The sequence below is a fragment of the Magnolia sinica genome, chromosome 3 (assembly GCF_029962835.1).
Source record: "Magnolia sinica isolate HGM2019 chromosome 3, MsV1, whole genome shotgun sequence".
In the NCBI taxonomy this organism is placed as follows: domain Eukaryota; kingdom Viridiplantae; phylum Streptophyta; class Magnoliopsida; order Magnoliales; family Magnoliaceae; genus Magnolia; species Magnolia sinica.
In genome coordinates this window covers 124,714,465-124,724,110 of record NC_080575.1, presented here as the reverse complement: position 1 = coordinate 124,724,110, position 9,646 = coordinate 124,714,465, and the positions used below count along the sequence as shown (strand labels likewise).

At 39.2% G+C, this 9,646-nt stretch overlaps 1 long non-coding RNA gene across 2 annotated transcripts; it reads left to right on the top strand.

The window, feature by feature from the left end:
- Positions 1-1,862: 1,862 nt before the first annotated feature.
- Positions 1,863-5,157, top strand: LOC131241156 (uncharacterized). 2 transcript variants are annotated; one of them, XR_009168968.1, is made up of 4 exons: positions 1,863-2,081; positions 4,196-4,255; positions 4,506-4,601; positions 4,778-5,157. It is a non-coding gene; the product is annotated as an uncharacterized LOC131241156 (long non-coding RNA). The 2 variants fall into 2 exon arrangements; XR_009168969.1 differs by having other exon boundaries at positions 4,433-4,601.
- The last annotated feature ends 4,489 nt before the right edge of the window (positions 5,158-9,646 follow it).

The window sequence follows — 9,646 nt, the reverse complement described above, 5'->3', positions numbered from 1 at the left end:
GACCCCACCTTTTATCCAGTGGTTTTTCTTAAACATACAAAACTTAACCTACCAACTTAGACCTTGCACATACGGACACCCAAATTGAGGACGAAAATACCCTTCCTCTCCACTGTCATTGCTTTCACTGTCTCTTTTCTTTCACCCCTTTCCACTCCGTTGCTTTCACTGCCTTTCTTTCACTGCCGTTTGTTTCACCCCCATTCCGAGACTACGCTGCTTTCACTGTCATTTCTTTCACCCCCTTTCCTCACTCCGTTGCCAATAAAAAAGACAAAAAACCCATTTTCTGTGGCCCCCTTCCTTATCAACATTAGATTGCATCATCACCATACATCAACATTTTGTCATCTTCTAAAAATGGTCGGTCCAGTGAAGAAAGCACGCACTATAGGTATATTTTAAATTCAGTTGGGCCCACATTGAATGTATGTAGTATATCCATGCCATCCATTCGTTTTTCCATCTAATTTAAGGGGTTGAGCTCCAAATTGAAGCATATCAAAAGATCAAGTGGATCATACCACAGGAAACAGTGGGGATAATGATTTCCACCGTTGAAACCATAGTTGGCCTAATAGTGATGTTTGTTTGTTATCAAACCTGTTCATAAGATCATACAGACATGGATTAATAGAAAACACAATTATAAGCTTGATCCAAAACTTCTGTGGCCCCTAAGAAATGATCAACAGTAGAAGTTCAATTCAAAATTTTCATGTGGTGTGGTCCATTTGAACATTGGATATGTTTAGATTTTTGGGCTCAAGCCATGAAATTATCTGTTAAGTTTGCCCCACTCAATTTCATGTTTCCCCCACTGAAATTCAAGTTTGCCCCGCTCAATTTCATGTTTCTCCCGTTGAATTTCATGTTTGCCTCGCTCAATTTCATGATTTTCCCCGCTGAATTTCATGTTTGCCCCGATGAAATTCAAGTTTGCCCTGCTCAATTTCATGTTTCCCCCGCTCAATTTCACGTTTCCCCCGCTGAATTTCATGTTTCCCCCGCTGAAATTCAAGTTTACCCTACTAAATTTCATGTTTCCCCCGTTGAATTTCATGTTTGCCCTGCTTAATTTTCATGTTTGCCTCGCTGAATTTCATGCTTGCCCCGCTGAATTTCATCTTACCCCGCTCAAATTTCAGTTTGCCCCGCTGAATTTCATGCTTGCCCTGCTCAAATTTCAGTTTGCCCCGCTGAATTTCATGTTTGCCCCGCTCAATTTCATGCTTACTCCACTGAATTTCATATTTGCCTTGCTGAATTTCATGCTTGCCCCGCTCAACTTTCAGTTTGCTCGACTCAATTTCATGCTTGCCCCGCTGAATTTCATGTTTGCCCTGCTCAACTTTCAGTTTGCCCCGCTGAATTTCATACTTGTCCCGCTCAATTTCATATTTGCCCCGCTCAATTTCATGCTTGTCCCGCTCAATTTCATGTTGGCCCCGCTCAATTTTCAGAAGTTCATGTCTGCCCCGCTGAATTTCGTGCTTGCCCCGCTCAACTGAAGAAAATGTTATGGAAGCTAGCGAAGATGGTAGTCTGTTTGTTTGGTACCCGCAGTCCATCTAATAGACTATTGATTTAAGTAAATTGTACGAGGTTTATAGTAATCTTGGAGTGTAAAAAATTTCCAAGTCTATGCATTTCACACTACAAGAATGTGGGGTATAAACGACAGTGAAGAAAATCTTTTGCCAGCGCTGAGTAATAACGGGCGCTGGCAAACATCCACCATATATATAAATAAAAAAAACCCTAGCATTTTCATTCGCTCCCCGCCCAACTCTTGCTCTCACCACCTCGACTCTCTCTCTCTCTCTCTCTCTCTCTCACTCTACCCCTACGCCCCTGATTCCCTTCCCTCTTTCTCTCTCCCGCCCCCAACGCTCTCGATTCCTTTTCCTCTCTCTCTCCCAGCCCCCTACTCCCCTGATTCCCTTCCATCTCTCTCTCTGCATCTCATTCCTCTCACGAATCTCCCAAAACCCAATCTCTCTATTTGAAATCTTCTCTACCCAAGGCTGCTTGAACTGAAGAGATTGCTCCACGTTTTGAGAGAGCGGCGAGCGAATAAGGTCTCGATGGTTTCTCTCTCTCTCTCTCTCTCTCTCTCTCTCTCTCTCTTTGAATCTTTAATGGTTTTGTTTACTTGTCTAGATTTGGGGTTTTACAAGAGGAGATTCACTGGATCATTTGCTTCCTTGGATTTCTAGGGTTTCATTGTTTCTATGCTCTGTTTTGCATAGAAGGGAAGGTACCAAGTATACAAGTTTTTCATTTGCTTCCCTTGATTTTTAAAGCTTTGGTACATGATCTATAGTTATCATCATTCTTATCAGCATCATTTGTTTGATTTCTAGGGTTTTTTCCTTATTTCAGTTGCGACTTGGGAATACTTGGAGGATGATTTACCTCCACAGGGATATCCTCTTGTGAGGTGTCTGTTCTTTTATGCGAGTCATATAAATCTGATTTGACACAACTTGAAGGTAATGGACCAGGATAGGTTAGTTACTGATGTGAATCCTACTTCGATTTTGTGGCAAAACAAATGTACCGTTTTAAAACACTTGGATGAAGTTTCCCAATATTGGGAAACACCTTTTGAATGGACCAGATTAATTTTAGGGAAATATGGTTGGAATAACTGCTGGATGCATTTGATCTCAGACCTACACTACAACAAAACCGGGCAAAGCCGGTGGTGGGCCACACTTGTACTTTGAATGTTTACATGGGGTCTGCTATTCACTTGATGATTGAACTGACCAGATTTTTGGGCCACAGCCTGGTGGAGCCCACCATACAAATGACCTGGACCACTTCCAATTCCCTCGGCTCTGGTGGAGAGAATTGGTTCAAGATAGTGATTAATTTTCATTCCATAAGCTGAGTTTTGGATTGCCTCGTTTTAGATCATATGCTAACTGTCAGTAAACCACATACTTTTCTCTTCTATGTGCAAATCAATAGGATTTGTAATATAAAAGATTTGAAGGATGAGAATCACTTGTAACATAAACGAACAAATCATCAGACAAGTATTTTGAAAAGGTTCTGTTTTCTTTATTTTTATGTTGATCAGTAATAGAAAATTTCAAATAAAAAGAGGAGACATGATAGGACTGCTACAACAAAGGAACCCAAAACAAAAGACCCAAATAATTGCATCAGGTTCACTATGGAAGTGCCACGAACCATGATTTGCATTATACTCATATCTATTGTGAACTGAATTGCAATGTATATATCTATGTGATATATACCTCCATTTATATTTGTCAATATTTCACTTGATAGTTGATACCCATGAATTTGGTCAATTGGAGGAAATTCAATCCAAGTTACAGAAAACATACATAGGCTCAAGTCATTTTTCAAAATGGATGAATTGTCTACTTAAAATTGTACGAGCATATCTAGGCCTACTCATTTATTATTTTGTGTCAGTGAACGTGTCATTACGAGGTATGGGATTTTGAGTCTTTCTAGCTGCTATAGTTGTATGAAAATATTTACTGTCCTTTGCGTCACTGAACGTGTCATTACGGTGTATTGCCACTGTTGTATTCTTCATGGAGCTTTGCCATAATGTTCATCATGGCTTCATGGAGCTTTGAGTAAAACATTTGTTACTTTTTTCTTTTGAGAAATAAATATATGTTACTTATGTTCTCAACTTGTTGAATAACCCCATGACTAATTGACTATGATTCTTCAGTTCTAACCTGATATCCTTGAACTCATGTTGGGTGCTTGCTCCCAACATCTTTATGTATGCCATTTCGGTAATGCATCCTTAAATTATTAGTTCATATTACATATTTTCATCTCACTTTTGTTTGTCATTTGATGTGGATCATATCTATCTATCTATCTTATTCTAAAAAATATCCTTGCTAATGCGGACTGCAAACTGAAGATCTGTGATTTTGGGCTTGCATGTGTATCATTCAATGATGCTCCATCAGCTATTTTCTGGACTGTATGTTGCTCTTCCATGTTGTGTTTGATGCCTGTTATTTGCAGCTTCTGACCATGATTGATATATGACCTTTTGGATTTTAATGTGATCAGCTTTTATTTCTCTTATTATGTTATGTACTTGATTGTCTGTTTGATTATGATGTCATGTGTGTTATGCACTTATGCTCATGATCCCATGTCTTATATTTGTATTTATTTGCAGGATTATGTAGCAACCAGATGGTATCATGCTCCTGAAATCTGTGGCTCTTTCTTTTCCAAAGTAAGCTGTTTTGTATTTGCTAATCTTAAATATGGATTCATATAATTGGGCATTTGATGGTTTTTTTTATTCTACTTTCAATTTTTTATTTTAGATTTTCTTTCTTTCTTTTTTGCCTTTATGCATTAGTTTAATCATGTTAGTGCCGGAACATCTAGAAAATCTTTTATTACGCAGCTTATGTAATCTTTTAAGATGGGGAGCAATGGATGCAGAAGCATATTCTGAAGCTTTAAAGAGTGTTATGCAGATTTTATGGGAAATTGGAACATCTAGGTACACTGGTTCTGGAACCACATGGATAAAGGCATGGATCTCCGCCTTTGAATCGTTGACCCATTATGAGGTAGGGTTGGTAGCTCCTTTGTACTCAGCCACTTGAACATCGCACTTGAGCACAATAATCCATTCGTTCTTTATTATGCCAGAATCTCTTAAATGATTTATCTGCGTGTTGCCTTCCTTTTAGCTCATGGCTTGAGTCATGTAAGTTCTTACTCATGGTATGTAATGCTTTCCCAGGTTGAGCATATTTGAAAAGGAATTCCTGATTTTAATAGAAGGAATATAGAGTCACTTATAACTGAAGATAACCTTGAAGTACTCAGGGCTACGGAGAGTTTGGAAGTCAAGATTATAACTTTTGAGGACATGTTAAGAACATGTTTTATTCATTATGTTGTTCATGAAGGCAATAATTAAGGTACCAATATTGATAAACCTTTCTCATTTGGTCCCAACACTCAATGTAGACTGGTAAAGGAGAAAAGAGTCATGGTGAACAAGGTTGAAAAATTGTTGGATGTCTTTCCCTAGGTTATGTTTTCTTCAGGTATAAGTAATGTTTCTGGAAATTTTGTATCATGAAATTTATTGGATATGAAATGTTGTTGCTTCTGAAATTTTGATTCAGTGCAGAAAACATAGTTTCTGGAAATTGACTATCTTCCCTGATTCGTCACCCTATTACTTATCTGTACGCTTGAACTAGAGGCCTTCAACATAACAACGTTATCTTTCTGATTCTATTCCATTACATTGTGAATGGCTGCATTGCATCGTGAGAAGCTCAACATTAAAAATTTATTAGCATTGGCTGAAGAGTGTGAAGGAGGCAGCCTTTGCTTTAAGTTGTTTAAATGTTTGCATGACATAAATGCCTGAGATGGATATTGGACATAGAAACTTTAGAAAAGGGACTGTCCTTATTTCACGATTCTTGTTTGATTTTATCCTCTTATGTAAAATACGTCAGTGACTTCTTCCTTTGATTTAATTTGTTATGTAAGCCATTATTATCTTTTCCACATGCAGGAAAAAGATATAGTGTCTGTGCTTGGATTTCAGGTAAAATGAAAAAGACTCCAGGGGCCGGTGTCATCCAAACACATAATGTCAATGTTTGTGGACCCCTCTTACATGCATTGAGACACTATATGTCAACATCTATTGAAACCTTTAATCAGGATTTAAAGATCCAAGGACAGTGACAGGCATCCAAAGGCTCCTTTTGTGTCCTATTTCCACAAACAGGAATTATATGATGTGGGGGCCTATGTGTTTGCTACAGAAGTCCAGGGAATCACTTTTTTTTTTCTTTGGACAAAAGTTCCTGTTGTCCGAAGCTAGGTGGGACCCACCGTAATATTTGTGAGACATCCACCCTGTCCATTTGTTATTTCGGCATGAGCTAAAAAAAAAAGAGGCAGATCTAAAACTCAAGTGAGCCATGAAACAATGAGGATTGAACGCGTAGGGTTGTAACATTCGTGGGGCCTAAAAAGTTTTGGATTAGACTGATAATTTTGTGTTGTGTGCCTTTTGGTTTGTAGGCATTAGAACTGCATTATTTCGCACATGACTTTTTTTTGTTGTGTCATTGTGCAAAGGAGTTGCTCATTGTCACAGCACGGAATGCTACACAGGTTACCCTGTTGTCAGTCTGTAGCACAACTGTAGTCATAGATGCTGAAAGAACAAGTCTGAAACCTATCACTACGGATTTAATCCGTAGCTATAGATAAAGATAGCTACAGATATAATTCGTAGCAAATATTTCAATATTGAAAACTATATACAGCTACGGATATTATTTGTAGCTAAAAGTAGTGCGGTATCCGTAGCAATATGCCGAATTTAATAACAGCTTTGGTTATCTAAAGCTACGGTCAATATCCGTAGTTGTTTCCTAGGTTTTAAAAAAATTATATCCATTCATTCATTCATTCAATTACCGCCTACATAATCATTCATTCATTCAATAATGAATCACTTACAATCCTTCATTCAATCAATTACAATTACAATAATGCTGAAAATGCAAATTTTGGTGAGTCTATGTGCACTCACATATGGCCAGGTGCATCCTTCATCCACCATAGATAGAAAATGGGTGCGAGTATCAGTAGTCTACCTGCACATCCAACAGCTATACCGATAACTTCTCCTGCGCGTCTTCTGTAATTATTTGAGGGCGAACCACCACTAGAGGACTCTGCAACATAAAAACAAAGAAACGGTCAATTGAAAAAGGATGAAAACTAAATGCAAGGAAAACATAAAATTTCCCTGATATAAACTGAATTAATGCTCCAAACAACATTCCCACAAACAAATTTTCAGACTAAAAATGCACTTAACACCGTTGAATAATGTTTTTTTTTTTTTTTTTAAGGCAACAAACAGAAAATTCATTAAAAGGAAAAGAGGATACAGAGAAAAGAGAATAGAAAAAAACAACAGGAGAAAAGAAAGGCGAAACTGCTGAGATAGCAGAGATGCCCTAACAACCTAAAAAACTAAAATAAAAATTAAATAGATCCCGCACATTAGTAGCCCATTCTATAACCATCTTCTTAGCCCTAGCACCCACAAAAGCAACAGGGGAAGACTTATCATTAAAACATCTATCATTCCTTTCAGTCCAAATGACCCACCATATGGCAAGGATAACCATGCGCCAGATAATGGACTTGAGCTCCCCAAACTTAGGCCCATGCCAAGCCACTAGGAGGTCGGCAGCTGTTTCGGGGTTGCACCAATAGATCGAGAACCTCTGACAGATATCAGTCCATAAAGGGGAGAAGTAAGAACAATGAACCAGAAGATGGTTGACAGATTCAGCCTGCCGCATATAGCACACACATATATTCGCTATCTTCATGCCACGTTTGGCCAAATTGTCGGCCGTGAGGATTCTGTTATGACCCGTGATCCATCCAAAGCATATGAATTTTGGAGGAGCTAGATATTTCCAGATGAAAGGGTTGGCTTGGCAAGGAGAAGGCGTAGAGGGGAGGATGAAAGAATACAGGGACTTAACAGAGAATAAGCTAGACTTGTCTAATTTCCACCCAACTTCGTCGGGCTGATCGCAGAGAGGCATAGTCTTAGAAATGAGGTCATGCAGATTCGTAAATTCGTTGATTTCTTCATCCTTCAAATTCCTGATGCATCTAATAGACCAGACGATTTGCACTGAAGATGAGGAATAGCATTTGTTTATCCAAATGTCTTTGTTGGGGGAAAGACAATAAATCTGAGGAAATTGGAAAATCAGCGGATTTTCCCCCACCCATAGATCTTTCCAAAAACGGATAGAAGATCCGTTACCAAGAACATAGCTGCAGTTTTCAATCACCGAATTTTTAGTTGCCAGGATGCCTCTCCAAATATGTGACGCCTTTTAATACGACGAATCTTTCGGCCACCATCCGCCTGGAGAAGAGCCATATTTCCCTTTAACAAACGAGGTCCATAACGCATCTTTTTCAGTCGCGAATCTCCAAGCCCATTTCCCAAGCAAAGCAGCATTCATAATTTTCGGATTTTTAACGTTGGCACCTCCCTCCTTGAATAGTTTACAGACTTCGTTCCACTCCAGCAGGTGAAATTTCCTTTGATTCTCCTTTCCGAACCAGAGGAAGTCCCTTCTAATTTTATCGATCATCTTCATAATTGTGGCCGGGCAACGGAACAGAGACATAAAGTAGAGAGGAAGACTAGAAAGGCCAGATTTGATTAAGGTCAAACGCCCACCCAACAATAAATATCGGCATTTCCACGTCGACAGATTTTTGTGGAGCTTGCTGACAACTCTGTCCCACATATACTTAGGAGGAGGTCCAACGGCCAGGGGTAGACCAACGAAAGAATTCGGAAAAGAATCAACCTGACACCCAAGCAAATCGGTGAAAGATTGAGTCGTCGAATGGGATACGTTTATCCCTAGGATCTTCGATTTACTCATGTTGATCCCTAGGATCTTCAAAAACTTGTTCACTCCCCAAGTATAAGGTTGTGATGTAGAAATAAACTCGGTGAGACCGAGGTCGAATCCCAAGGGACTGAAACCTGTACGTAATCTAAAACTAATTAGAACTAGAACTAGACTAAGATGTAATCTAAATCAAGCGAATATGAGGGAATAATTGTGAATAGATTAATTAAAAACTAATAAAAATAAAGGTGGGAACTATGGTGCCAAGGATCCACTTGTAGCAATTGGGAAGTTACCTTGTATTGATTCAAGGACACAACTGGAATCAGAGTCCCATCCTATCCTTTGGAAGTGATCCCATCACCTAACCATGCCTAGGAGACTATGGCAAACAACAGCAATTTACCAAACCCACAGCCAATCACAAGAGAATTGTGAAAGTTAGGAAGGGGTTCCGTCACCCAACCATGCCAAGGAGACAATGGTGAACAACAGGGCCTCCTAAGTTCACAATCTCATAATGAAAAGAACATACTCAAAGCTATTGCAGATCTACTATAATTTGAGTCACAATAAACCATTAAAAACTAAAAGTATTCCTTAATAATCAAACTAAAATCCACAGGAGTTCAATAACCATGAATCAAAGCAAAGCTAACAACCCAATCACACTACAAGCTTCACCTCTTAGCCCTAGCTAAGAGGTTTAGCCTAGCAACATGATTAGGCTATACCTTAAAAGAAAGGAAAAATAAAAATAAAAACCCTACAAACTCTACTCTCCCTCTTGTGCCCCACGTCCAGCCAAGGTTCTTCTCTCGATCTGAATGCCTTCTCCCCACGTCCAAAACCTTCTTTTATAGCTGCTGGAGGCGGTGGAGGGCTGTCGCAGCCATAGCAAAAGCTTTTTCGCAGTCATGTTCGGAGCTTCAAAACTCCCTACTTTCCTTGCTCAATTTCCAAAGAAACACCGTCCCTTAGGACGTTTTTGAGCCCTTTACATGATGGATGGTTCAAATCTGTTATATTATGAAAGATGGTGGGCCACAACCGCCTGGAAAAGTCGATTTTCACGGATCTGCGAAAGCTTTCACACTCCGTTGTCGTGATTGGTGGGCCCCACAGAGGTGTTTTCAGGAAAATCCACCCCATCCATTGCATTCATGACGAAA